The sequence below is a fragment of the Camelus bactrianus genome, chromosome 20 (assembly GCF_048773025.1).
Source record: "Camelus bactrianus isolate YW-2024 breed Bactrian camel chromosome 20, ASM4877302v1, whole genome shotgun sequence".
Lineage (NCBI taxonomy): Eukaryota > Metazoa > Chordata > Mammalia > Artiodactyla > Camelidae > Camelus > Camelus bactrianus.
Genome location: NC_133558.1, coordinates 4191054 through 4204766, shown reverse-complemented (window position 1 = coordinate 4204766; position 13713 = coordinate 4191054). Strand labels below are relative to the sequence as shown.

Here is a 13713-nt window from a genome sequence, read left to right as displayed (position 1 = left end):
AAAATCGGAAATTGCTGATGTGACGGCTGGGAAGTGTCGGCGTCTGTCAGAGCCAGGTGGCACGGCCACGGCTCCCGTCACTGCGAGTTGGGTCAAAACCCCTAAAGCGCTCCTTCTTCACTTCACGCTGACCTTCCTGCCCATATGGCATCTAAACCATGTGCTGTCCCAGCAAAGACCAACTGATAACCTTGCTTCCTTTCTGAGCATGCGCCACCTGACAAAGTGGCCTGAGGCGGGCCTGTTTGCCCTTCCCACTCTTTCATTAGGCAGAGTGGGAAAGGTTACAACGATTAAGAAGCCCAGGGGCCGCCAGCTCCCTCCTCCTAGCCTAACTCACTACCACTCCGTGCATGTTCTAGACCAACAACTAGTGATGAGAAACCTCGGCTTTCGCTCAACTCCAGGCTTCAATGCTGTGATTTTAATGGGGAGCCCAAACCGTGCAAGACAACTGAGAAGCCAGTGCTTTCAGAATTACAACCAAATTTCAAATCAGCATAAAAAAGACTGTTTCTTAAAACATTCAAGTAGGTAATATACCTGAACCCCAGAAAATGGACAGAAGGGAAACCCAGCCTCCACTGCCAATTACCTCCATTCTCTGCCCCAGCCGACAGCCTGCGAGACCTTCCCCTGCTACAGCTATCATCCACGGGGAGCAGGAAGTGAGGCTGGTTCACTTCTTTTTTTTCTTCTCTTGGTAACACTTGCTGACACTGGTAGGGAAGCAAAGGCAAGAAGATTAAGTGAGTGTCTCTTCACTTAGTGAAGAAAAAACGGAAATCATTTGTCTGCCGTAATCTCAGACCAGTATATTCATGAGACTACAGGGAGCTATGAGAGGCGATGTCAAAGTCTTCTTTTTCTTCCAAAACCACATTCTGTGGTTGTTTTTCACCCTTAACTGATGTTCCCTATGGTGCTGTCACCCTCACTCCCAACAGCCAAAACGATTCTGTGGTATTTTACTTGCTGTGGCTCATATTTATACACACGGTGAATTTTGTTTTATAGTCCACCCCTGCGCCCCACAAGGACTCTCAGACTCCCACGTCACCCACCTCCAGTCTCTACCTAAAGCTGACCAAAGACAAGGCAGTAAGAGAATTCACTCAAGGCTCAGAGTCCAGAAGGAATTAGGTCAGCCCTTTAGAAAACCTGGTAATACGAACAGGATGACCCAAAGGAAAACTATGGCCCGTGGACACATCTCCAAACCTTTCTTAGCTACATTCCTTCCCGAGAAGTGCTATGGCTGTAGGAACAGCCAGAAATAAGTCTCCAGGCAAACTGTTCCCTTATTTTATCCGGGAAGACATTCTCTAGCAAAACCCTGCCGGTGAGCCACGTGCCCTGTTCCCCTACAGTGTGCACTAAATTCTGCAAGTCCACAGCTGCCGTCAAAACTCAAACTCATTATCTCAGGAGCAAAGTGAATACTTAGGAGCAACACAAGAAAGAACATGTCTTCTTGCGGTTCCTCCTCCAACTCTAAGGGAAGTGACCTAGGATGTGATAAATGGTAACACCCAGAGCAGCTGCAAACATGTCCTGCAGGAGAGCCTGGGGACAGAGCTTTACTAACTGACGCTGCCATCAGCTGAGAAGCCCTGAGCTAAGACCTTCCCAACAGCCAGAGAGAACCTCAGGAGCAGCTCTGTCTTTGTCGAGAGACAAAATGAGCCTTCCTCGTCAGCAGATGCTTCTAAGATACAAACCTACAGGTTTTCCACATGGTAAGTAAAAGGACGAACTACACAAACATGAAACTTCAGACCACTGATCCAGTGGGCCCAGTTTCACCCCTCACATCTTTCCTGTGAAAAGAAGGAACCTAGGTCCAAAATTTAAAAAATAAATAAATAAAAACAAAGCTACTGTCTTTCCATGAAGCTTCCCCCCTATGGAAGACCATTTAAACTTATTAAAAATTGTGCTTCCGAACTTCCCATTTTGACTGACTTTGAAAGTTTATTTGGGAGACTCCTCTCTAGGAAATAAAAAAACTTTCAACACAAGTAGACACACATAAGCACACACACCCCTCCCTTCTTTCTTAAAGGATTTCTAACGGAAGTATCACCAGTTCCCCTGAACTGTTACCATCAATCCGCGTATGACTGCTTGCTTGATTCAAATAAGCAGACGCCTTCAATACCAAAGCCCTCTCATTCTTTTAAACATAAGTCCTCCATAGTTTTAACGTATAGCAAATTATGAAGTAACTGACTAGGAATCTTCTCTATTGTAATTATATTATGTCGGCAAAGAGAAAGTTAACCTTCCCCCAGTTTACAGTAGTTTAGATGAACTTTCGTCCTACACTTCTACACTTAGAGAAGAAAAATGTGGTAGAGTTTACTCAGACTAGGAATAGATTAGGGCAAACACCTTTCGGACAAATATAAAATTGTAAGTTACAAAATATATATTCTAATTCTTTTACTGAGTAGGGAAAGAAAATGGAGACTGGAAACACTCGATATGAAAACTAACAAAAATATATTCACCAAAAAGAGGCAAAGTGCCAGTAAGAATTTTTGTCACAATCATTGTAACATCAAAGATACATTCTTGCAAACTACATAAATGTCCCAAATATAGAATACCCAGCAATAGTCACAATAGTTAACCCACCTAAGGGCTGAGAGTTGCAAGGGCTCAAATCCCAACTGGAAAAGGAGAAAAGTCATGCAAACTCGCTATTTCCCATTTTGTCTGGACAGGAAGACATTTGCTAAATTTATTTCCTCCTCTGGGATAAAGTGTGAAGTGTGACACTACCCACTGATGACGCCAAGATCACCCACATTCACTTCCTTTTCCTAGTTTAAATGTAAGTAAACCATTTCTGATCGGAAAGTGTAATTAACAGAATGAAATTCCCAGTTACACGGTTGAAAAGAAGAACAGGTCCCTGGACTCATCCCTGAAGAGCTGCTTCAGAAGCAACCCCCACCAGCCTCTTGGAGCTATTCTGAGATTTTCCTCCAGCTTGCGGCTTGTGTCTTACACTTGAGTTCTCCTTTTGGGAGGATGGAGCAGGAAGAAGGGAACAGACTTGGTATAAAACAATATAGCTCATTGTTCCAGGTCAGAAAAAACAAATCCACCTTCACGCTAAGGTGCATTTATCCACTAATTTAAGCAGAAGCTAGTGGCCTGGACTGGTCAGTTCTCCCCCATGCCCGACTCTGGACCACACTAGAGCAGAACCCAAACCGACCAACCTACACCTTCTGATACTCGGCCTCAGAGGATGAAAGACTGGTTTAAGAGGTTAAGGTCCATTTACAGAGCACGTTTTTCTTTACAGGTGTTTACAGTCTTAATATTTCCATTCCCTCCTTTGCTCCCTGACACCATCCTACACATCAGCCCCGCCACTGCAAGTAGGAAAACAACGACAGCCACAATGAACAGAGTGAAAATAAAACTCACGGGCCCCATTCTAGTATGACCTCCTCCAGCTGGGACCAGAAGGCAGGGAGCCCAGATGGGGCTCCCAAGTCACAGATGCGAAAGGAAATCGTTGTCTCCACTGACTCGGCCAAGTGGACTGGCCTGGTGGTCCAGTTCTGAACACAGACAGTCTGAACTTTGGGGTTGGAAGGGAAAAGCAGGGAACGGGGGTGTCTGCAGTGCTGCTTCCTGGGAGCCAGACCCTCTGCACCCCTCTGAGACTCCTCACCCGACACCCCAGGCCATTGGGTCAGGAAGAACCAGCAGCTCACAGGTATACTGTCACTGTGGTCCTGCATCGAAGCCTCAGGAGGACCCCAAGCAGAGGGGAGGCCACTCAGCGGGGAAGGGAGAGGAGAGGGAAGACAACACTCAAAGCGACTGTGACTCAAGCAAAGTCAGCGAGATTTAACGGACCTGTTTCCTTTGTCTTAAAAAGCTGGCCCTCCTTACTGAGGAGCTGGCGCTGGCTGGGCCCAAGCGTGGGCAGGGTCACACCTCAAAGCCACCACCTCTGGAGCAGATTGGAGCAACCTGCAAAAACAAGAAAAGGTGACATTAAGAGGAAGTCCAGGCAGGAAAGGGTCCTGTCTCAGTACTATTTTCTCCACTTACACCACCGGGAGTTACAAATTAAGGACAACAGAGCATATCCCACCCCTGCCCGCACTTACAAGCACGCTTCCAGCAACTAGGTCAGCTCCACTTGGGCAAGAGGGACCGGATCAAGTGTGACTTGGACGGACAGGAACCCCAAAGCACCCCAACAGCTGCAACGGCAACACCCGCGGGAACGGCCAAGACCTCCAGGGGCCCCACGTGGAGCTCTGACCGTCTTAATGGCTCGCTGACAGCAGATGCTGACGGACCACCGGTTTAAAGGGTGGAGAAGAAAAGACAGCAGTGAGTGCCATCAGAAACACAGAGAGGGAAAAGGAAGAGTGCTGAAAGTAAACAGATGGGACTAAAACAGCCCCCTAATTTGTAAAGGAGTGACTGCTACACTTTTTCCTGAGTGAGGGGGAGAGTTCAAATAGGAACAAAGGCAGATCTTTTCCTTTCTGTAGGGAAGATACAGGAAACTCAAACTGCACACTCCTTTCAAGAGTTTGAGGAAGTTTGCTCTGGGAGTGCCAGGGGCCTCAAATCCCTGACCCGGGAGAACGCTGTGTCTGGCCCTCTGCGAAGTGAGAGCAAACTGGAAGAAAGCATTTCCCAGTGCTACATGCTCAGCCACATTCTGTTTCTAAAGCAGCCTCTGAAGAGTGCAAAGCGAGACAGGGGAAGAAGTAAAGTAACTGCCACGCGGACAAAACCTGTCGAGAAACGTTTCCTTGATGTAAAACGTTTTTTATCAAACCCTTTCAGAGTGTCTGCAGAAAAGCTGTCCAATACATCGCACGCCCAGTTATCCTCCTGAATCTTACTCACTTTGTCCACAGCTCCCAAGCACCTGAGGTGGGCATGCCCCTGCTGGACTGCTCTGATTGGGGGTAAAAGCTGCACCAGCCCCCTCCACGATCAGAAGCAGCTCCTCAGTGATTTCTGGCTCTCTCTCTTTGCACCTCACTGCTTCAGTTCTCCATCTTTTTCTTTGGGCCATTCTCTTTTGAAAAGTTCTGATTTTGAATAAAGTATCAAGAGATAAGGAGTAACTCTTAAGGACAGCCCCTGAACGGGCCAGAGACCCCCTTAAGCTTCAAGGAAATTTCATACTCGATGGCTTCTTGGGGGCAAGACCCTCCTTGAGGATCTGATGAAAATTATGGACCCTCTCACAGAAAAATACCTACTCTATACCCAACATTTTCCTTCAGTATCAGGCGGGTCAGGGGCACCGGAAACTCATCTGGGATTAGTAGGGTAAGACTCAGTTTTACTTGCTATATAATCCACCTTCCTTTAAACTACGAACCAAGTCAGTTTTACTAAAATTCCCATGAGGTTTCAGAAATGCACAAACAAAACATCCTTTCAGATCCTCCCCACCCATCTAAATTTAAAGATGCCTAAGGTGAAATTACATGCTGTTTAAAAAAAAAAAAAAGGGCAAGCCAAGTTTCCCTACATTGTTTTTCATTTGTATATTAAGGGCAAGAATTATTAGGAAGAAAGTCTGGAGAGGCGTACCTCCATGGTTTTTTCTTAGAAACTGCCAAGATCTCCAAATAAGAAAAATGAACTATATTTCTATACATAATTAATAAAAACACACGTCAGAGAAACAAGTCTCTGGAATTAAAAGTTTCCAGCATATAACTAACACTCTCATTGAAATTTGGACCCTCTCCTTCCCCTCATTTAGAAAAGATGCCTTTAAAAGTCCAACCAAGGAACCTCTGCAATCCACAAAGGGAGCCAAGGGGAGGACAGGGCCATCCTGGCAGACTTGACCCTGGAACATCCATCCTCTGCTCTAGGACGAAAACGATCCGAATATCAAGAAAGTCTTGCAATTAAGCTGAGAAACAAGAGTCCCTACCCTGTTTGTTTTGGGTTCCACCAGGCCTAAGGGATTCACAGAACCCAGACAGCGGAAAGGTACAGGACAGCTCTTGGAAGAAAGTTCAAGACACCCCTTACCTCTATCGCCACTGCCTCAAGAAAAAGAAAGAAAAAAAAGGCCCATGAGGAGGGGTCATACCCTAGAGGATGACTCCTGTAGGGGTGATGTGACAGAACACCTCTAGGAGGGGTGGGTCTCCAGCTCGAGGGAGGGTCCTGAGCTTCTGGATCTGCATTCCCACACAGGCTTTGCCCAGATCCGATGGAAGCAGGACAGCTGAGAGAGGGCAGAGGTCCCTAGGTGGGGATGGGGGGAGGGGAAGGCCAGCCCCAGCCCCAGCCCCAGCCCCAGCAGAGATAAGGAACAATGCTATGTGAAGCCAGAAAGAAAAGATTAAGGATCCTGTCTCCAGGTCCAATGAGACAGCAAAGAAGAGATGAAAGATAAAGGAAAGATGGTCTAGAAACAAAGCTTCCCAGCTTATGAAAACCCGGAGGTTTCTTGAAGTGAAATGTGAAATCCGTCCTGAGGCCCCCAGGAAAGACGGGGTAAGCCCGGATGCCAAGGATGAAAGCAGAAGCCCCCAAACCGTACAGCGATGAGTTTCACAACACCAAGCTGGGGCGGCGGCGATGCCTGGCTGACACAGATGTCCGCGCATACTTGGGATGGTTGATCCCCTGACTGGAAAAGCCCAGTGAACAGCCTCGCTGGCCGGTTTGGGCCAACCCAGGATGGGCTGGAAGAGTGTGAGTTAAGAGGGGTTCAGACATTGAAATGCTCTGGGCTGTGAGGGCAAGGACATCTCTCTGAGGACGGGCTGAGGCAGAAAGTCTTGGCTAGGCTGGGGATGGAACCCCAGCCAATCTAGCCGCTGCACCGTGGCTGTGCCTGCAAAGCTCGGGGCAGAACTGTCTCCTCTGACCAGGCCAGCCTCGCGTGTGCTCTGAAGGCTGACAGCTGGGATGACGGCTCTGAGTTCCAGGAAGTTGATGTGTTTCTTGGCTGAGGGTTCAGTCTATGCCTTGGGTAGGGCGGCAACTCGTGCGTGCCCCCCCCGCCCCCGTTGCTGGCAGGGGCTTTGGTCAAATGGAGCCTTGCAGTGTCATGTAGAGCATTCGAGCAGGCCCGGGACAACCAGGCACCGTGAGCTGCTCCAGCCAGTACTGGATCCTCCTCCCTGGGTGAGGAGGGGTCACTAAGAACGGGGGGATGATGCATCCCTTGGCACAGCTCACGTTCAAGAGAGCAAAGCCGGGAGGTGAGGGGAGGGCAGGAACCCTGGGTCCTAAGGTGGTGTATGTGGCCTCCAGTTGGGTTGTCTTCTGAGCTCTGCCCCCAAAACATGTCCCCTTTTAACGGCAGACTTTCTAACCTGCCATTCAAGCTCTCCCTGCGCTGGCCTCAGTCTGCTTTCAGGCCTTCCTGCCACAGGTCCCCATACTCTGTTCAGTTTCTCCCCCAGAATGTACATCTGCACCCTTCCCCATCCTATCCCCTAGGGGCTGCTTTTCACAGGAAGCCTCTCTGATCTGACCCATGGCCTGTTTGGAACTCTAAGTCTGCAACTCCAAGACTACAAGGCTGGGATGAAGACTGATGATGACGAGAGCCGTGGGCAGTTTTTGACCACTGCCTGCCACATGCTAAGTGCGTTCTCCCGTTTAGTCCTCGTAACAACAGCCCGGTGAGGGTTCGACCGACTGTGCAGCCCCCAAGACCACAGAGGGAGAGCAAAGCAAATCTAGATTCTCAACTCTGCTAAGTTTCTTCTGGACAAAATTCCATGACTTCTGGCACAGGGCTTGAGAGCACAGATGCGCTCCCTCAGTCACGTTCTCTGACTCTGAACAATCAGACTCTGAGTCATCTCTGCCTTTCCAGACTGCTCAGCGCCTGGCCTCCCATTTCCGCCCGTTTCTGGGCAGGAAAAAGGCACCTCTGCCTTCCCCTCCGGCAGGAGGCAGGACTGGACTTCCACCCCAGACTACAAAGTTCATCGTAGAGCCTGTGTCCACGCGCTGCCCCTGCTGTGCAAAGGGATGGGGGAGCTCCATGATCTACAGCCTGCCGCTCCCCACACAGGAGACTGGAAGGAAGCCACCAGGCTCCTGAAATCCCCACCAGCCCAATCCTGAGAGACTGGATCCAACTGATCCGCCAATGTGAGCTCGAGCCCCCCTAGGCCGCTGTGTTTCCATGCAAATCGAATGCAGGCCTGGAGTTCCCACTTTCTTGTCCTGGGGTTCCAAGGAGATGTGCATATAGGAAGTACTGGGGGGCAGCAGATGGGGAGCATAGGCAGTGGGGAGTGAGTAGCCAGAACCGCACAGACCAAAAGTTAAGCAAACAGCACGTGAAGAAATCTTACAGGCTTGTCTAGTCACTGAGGGTCACCACTATGGACCCTCCCTCCGACACAGCTACCCCAAAGAGACGTCCCCATCCACTGCTCAGCACCTGGCCTCCCATTTCTGCCTGTTTCTGGGCAGGAAAAAGGCACCCAAGGTCCATCATGGACCTCAATAAACGTGAGTCAATCATTATGCTACACACCTTAAAATGACGCTGTGTTGTGTGTCAATTACATCTCAATAAAACTGGAAGGAGAAATGCAGGTTCTCAGGTGCCACCCACAGCTGCCGCCATCAGAAGCTCCCCTGGGGGCAGGCCCTGTAGGCTGTGCTGGCTCCCAGGGCATTAGATTCGGTTTCGAGAACCTGCACTTTACGTCTTCACATAGAATTCTGGAAGAAGGGCGACACAAAACCAAGGATCTCCCTGAAAAACTTTCCTTCTAAGAGGACTTAGAAGAAGCCACTGGTTTATCACGACTGATGGAGCAAAAATCAAGGTGCTGGAGCAGAGATGCAGATCCCAGTTCTAACTTCAGCTTTACTGACCACAAAGAAATAATAAAAAATAAATAAATAAGTGGAGAGGGAGGGATCAACCTACGCAGGGCCTGTGTTAGCTTCCCTGGGACTGGAGATGTGTGGGATGTGAGCTCCAGACAAGGCAGCAGGGCCAGCCTGCAGTGCGCAGAATTGCAAACCCACTCCACCTGGGCACCTGGGCAGCTCTGGGTCCTCCAAGCCCCCTCTCCAGCTGCCACACTCACCAAGCTCGTGTGGCTCATGGAAAAGCTCCTTCAAGGGTGCTGTGGGACGGTCTCCAAGGTTGAGCCCTTCGGCTAGGCTTTCTGGTGGCCCTGGCCACCCCCACAGACCCCCTAGACCCCTTCCCTCCTCTGTTGCTCCTGCCAGTAAACCCGCCACAGGGGCAGGAAGGCAGCCCCACAGCTCCCCACAGCCTCACCAACCGCTGTGGTCTCTCTCTTAATGGGACCACGGTGGAGGAAGAGAAACAGAATGGAGATGGTTCCTAGAGCGGCTGCCCCTTCCTGCCCAGGATGCAAGGGCCCCAGTGGATACCAGGAATAACAGGCTGCTGATGCTGCCTTTCAAAAGGAATGTCCACTGTCCTTACGTAAAGGGACACTTTAATATTCAGTGAAGCATAGGGGGGCAGGGGCAGCTTATGGGAGCGGGACAGGCTCCATGCTGGAGGCAGTTTCTCTCTTAAAAATAAAAACCACTTGGACATTTGGTTACATTAACTAAAATTTCAAAAGGAAAGCAAGTGTCGACTCTGAAGACAGGGTTCTTGCTCACCAAACCTATCTACGTGAGTCACAGTAAACTGACGATTTAAAATGGGAACTGCTGGAAAGGTGGGAGATTTTCTGGTACACACTAGATAAAACCGTCCTGTGGTACCCATTCTCCTTCCCGCATCCCTCCCCAGGGCTCGTGGCTTCTCTGCAGGGAGGAAATGGGGCCAAGTCCCAATGATATGCTTTCCTGTAAAGAGCTGACTCCACTCCTGCAGCTCTGCCCTCTTCCCCACCTGGAACACGTCTTACTGACAGGATCTCATCTCACTACTGCCAGACTGGGAGCCACGACTTCTGCAGCTGCCACGTGGCACCCATTTGTTCCCATGGCCAGTCTTCTGGGAGGGGCCTGGCAGCCCTTGGGTGAGCCCTGTCCCTCTCCCCAGGTGAGCCAGTCTTTTCCTAGCCACCAGGGTCTGGCATATCATCACCTTCTTGCCCAACTTGGCAGAAACCTGCACGGTTCTCTACTCTACCAAGAAAGTTGGTGAGAAAGGAGGTGGGTGGCCTGGGAGGAGGCCTCAAGCTGAATGGAGGGGCAGAGGTCCCAGGGCACCCACACCCATGTCCAGGGCAGGGCCTTCCCTAAGGCAGAAGATGTCTCACAAGAGTACCCTGAAGGGGATAAGAGTTAGGAGAACCCACCCTACCCCACCCTTAGATCTGTTCTTGCCGGCTTATCAGGAAGAGTGGGGAGAGGCCCACATCATACCTTGGCTGAGGAATTTAAAAATAGAGAAGAAGGCTACTGCTGAGAAAGAAAACAGGATTTAAGTCAGAGGATGTCAGAAGTCTAGTGTTTACCCAATTACGTGTCTTTCAGAGTACCCCTTCTCTCACAGCTTACTGGGGGCATAAACTCTGGGCCAGAACACGTGTCAGGCACTTTACATATATTTAATCCTCCCCCAAATCATCTAAGGCGATGTTAGGTTACTCGCTGGCTATCACACTGCTCTTTATGGGCAGGGCCAGGATTCCAGCCCAGGGATGTCTGACTACGAAATTCCTGTGCTTTATCACGCCGCAGAGAGCATCACGGAAAAGCCATTCAGAGAAAGGTGACTAGCAAGCTAGGGGACTGGGAAACCAAGGCATGGCTGAAGGGACAGGAGACATCTGAAAGCCTGGTGCAGGGGTGGGGGGGGGCACACTCTTCCCTGTGTCCCTCACGGCAGGAATGAGGTTTGGGGAGGAAGCACAAAGAAGATGGTCTGGGACTCCATGATTCTTTACACCAGAGCTTTGAACAATTCAGATGGAATGAGGCCTTATAAAGTAACGAGCTTGCTATCTCTGGAAGTATTCAAGCAGAGGGTGGACCACCACAACCTGCAGTGGGTGGGAGACCAAATCAGATCATCCTCCTGACTGCCAGGCTCAGTGCTTTACTTCTAAGAGGACAGTCTTTTCCATCCCACTGTAAGATTCTGAAGGGGAGGCCAGCCCCACCACCTGGAGGATAAACTACAGCAGCATAGCTCTCAGGGCACATGATGCGGAGTCTGAAATCTTGGACTGGAAACTTGGTTTGCAACCAGTGGAGCTACTTTTAAGTCTCTGAGCCTCAGTTCTCTCATCCGGAAAATGAAGCTAGCAATACAGACCCTCCACACTTCACAGTGCAGAAATCAATCAAAGGAATATTAATTAAACACTTTACAAACAGCACGGCATGCTCCGGCACGAGTTACCGACGTTGCACTATTCACCTCCCAGCACTCTGAGCTGGTGACCCCGGGCCAGCTTTCCCCAGCTCCTCGATCCCCTACAGGACTCCCCCTTTGAATGGCCAAAGCTTGGAGGGCAGAGCCCAGTTTGATGGTCTTAAAAAAAAAATCTGCTCCAGCCCCCAAGTTTAACAATGAAATATAAATATAATTGAGCTTATCACAAATGCAATCCCGTGGACAATTAGGAGGAGAGCAGCTGCCGCCAGCTCACAGTGCTGCACGGCCAGCAGGAAACAGAACGCCTCCGGCTTCTGGTCCCACTGAAACAAGTCCTGGTCAGCTTCACACTCGCCTCACCAGGCAAGTCTGCACTGCCGGCTCCCACGAGGACCTGCTTCCTCTGCCCCACCATCCCCAGCACTGCTTCCCTCCCAGCGCTAGAGCCTGCACCCAGTGCCGCTGACACCCAGCAACTGCCTGGCCTCTCGGGCCACTGGGCAGCAGCGATTGGGCTGTCCTGGCCACTCCTCTGACGTGGCTTCAGTCACATTTACAGCTCGGGGAGGAAGCTGGGGTAAAGTTCAGTAGTTTGCAGTTTGCAGAGGGGTTTGGGCAATATCCTGCAACTCTTTCACAGGCCCCGAGGTGGTGGGGCTTGGCCTCTCCGACAAGCCCGGGTAAAGGGTCAGTGGCTGCAGAAACAGGAGTGTCTACTTTTCCCCTGAGGAAGAGCTGGATGCAGGCTGAGCACCCCCAGGGCAGGTGGCTAACCTAGGATCTGGGCTGCACATTCCCAGAATTCAGGGTGGGTTCAGCACGACACCTCTTATGAAACTAGAATTGCTTCGTGGAAGATAAAAGTGTTGTTGGAAATGCTTCTGCCCAAACAGCTCAGTGGAAGGAGGGGATCGCATCTTTCCCCGCCCAGCCCATCCCTAGTCCATTGGAAAGGCAAGTCGGCTGGGGTCAAAATTTCACAGTGGGAGATCAGACATTACCAACTGTCAGCTGAGAATGACTGTGAGTTTACTGTGCCCAAAGACCCAGGCTCCAAGGGCTGCCCGCTATGCCTCCTAACGGGCGACCATTTCCCCCTCTGTTTTTGCCTCTAAGAAAATTATTCACCACTGTATCCACGAAGAAAAACAGATTCACGGAGATATAAGTGGTTGATATGTGTTTATCACAAGCCAACCAACCAAAAACACTAGCAAGCAAATGGTTTTTCTTAAAGTAAACTGAGTAAAACCCAAAAGCTGCCTCAGGGCAGGATGGGGCGCTGGGAGGGAAGGGGGCACGTGGGGCCACTGTCCCCCAGCCCCAGCTCTAACGAGCTGACCTGCAGGGGCACCTGGGAAGGAAGGTGGTGGTGGATCAGCAGGTCCTGGAGGAAGTCAGAGGCACACAGACCCTCTTGGCACTTCTCCCCAGCTGCTAGGAGCGTGATTAGTTCATGACAACTGCACTCCGTGGGGTGTCTAAGTGAACCCACACCAAGGGCTGAGCCCCCAGCCCCCAAGGCCTGAAACAAGCACACTGCGCCCAGAACACATTTGTTGTGTGGGTCTGACTGAGCCCACGCTGGGCACTGACCATGCCTGGGCTCTTCAACATGGGTCCACATTTTACAAGCCCCACCCTGAGAAGCAGCTACCCTTTGCAAGCCCCGAATCCCCCCCACCCAGAAACTCCGCCTAAAGTCACAAAGAACAGGAAGGAGGATCTCCAACTGGAGACCAGCACCAGTCGGACAGGTCCCTCCCCTCAGGCTCTCATACCTGAGTGAGAACTCAGCCAGCACCAGGAAGGAACCCAAGAGGAGAGGACACACCGTGGAGAAATCAAGGAGCCAGTGCCGGCCTGCGCGCCCGCTGGCTCTGCTGCTGCTCAGCCCCCCACTAGCCTGACGCTTCCCCCCCTGCCCTACGGGTCCCACACCTCCACAGGGAAACCTCTGGGGCACAAAGACTGGGAAACCCACGCTAAGGCCCATTTAACTTAAGCAGATGTAGTACAAGCATTCCCGGTCAAATGGACCACTGTGGTCGAAAGAGACTGGCCTCGACCAGCGTTTCCACGACACAAGGTTGTTCTCGTGTTTTGGGGAAACCACGTGCGGCTCCTCAAGCAGAGTTCTCTGACACACTCTCAACCATAAAGCAGAGGGTCTCTTGCTCGCTCCCTGGCTCTACCTGAACGCCTGTGATAAAGGCTCCCTCGTGTTGTTCAAAAAGAACATCCCTGCTCTTCCCTTTTATCTTCCCTTAACAGTTTGCCATCCAGTGATAGGAGGGGCCTTGCCTCCAACAGTCCGGCCTTTTATCTCCCTGACTTGACCACAGAATAACATGAAGCCAGGGGCTGGATTTCCTGCAGCTCGCCTGAAGGGGCTG

The 13713-nt window shown here is 50.8% G+C and overlaps 1 protein-coding gene across 7 annotated transcripts in view; it reads right to left on the bottom strand.

Annotated features, from left to right (window-relative positions):
* RREB1 (ras responsive element binding protein 1) overlaps window positions 1–13713 on the bottom strand; it is a 163895-nt gene that overhangs the window by 60724 nt on the left and 89458 nt on the right. For 6 of the 7 annotated variants that reach the window (XM_074348056.1, XM_074348054.1, XM_074348059.1 and 3 more), the window contains exons 2-3: window positions 3883–3999; window positions 596–719 (exon numbers count right to left, since the gene is read on the bottom strand). The gene's annotated coding sequence lies outside the window, so the exon portion shown is untranslated. Of the gene's footprint in view, window positions 1–595; window positions 720–3882; window positions 4000–4139; window positions 4326–13713 lie in introns of those variants that run through there. The other variant, XM_074348055.1, reaches the window with a different exon arrangement.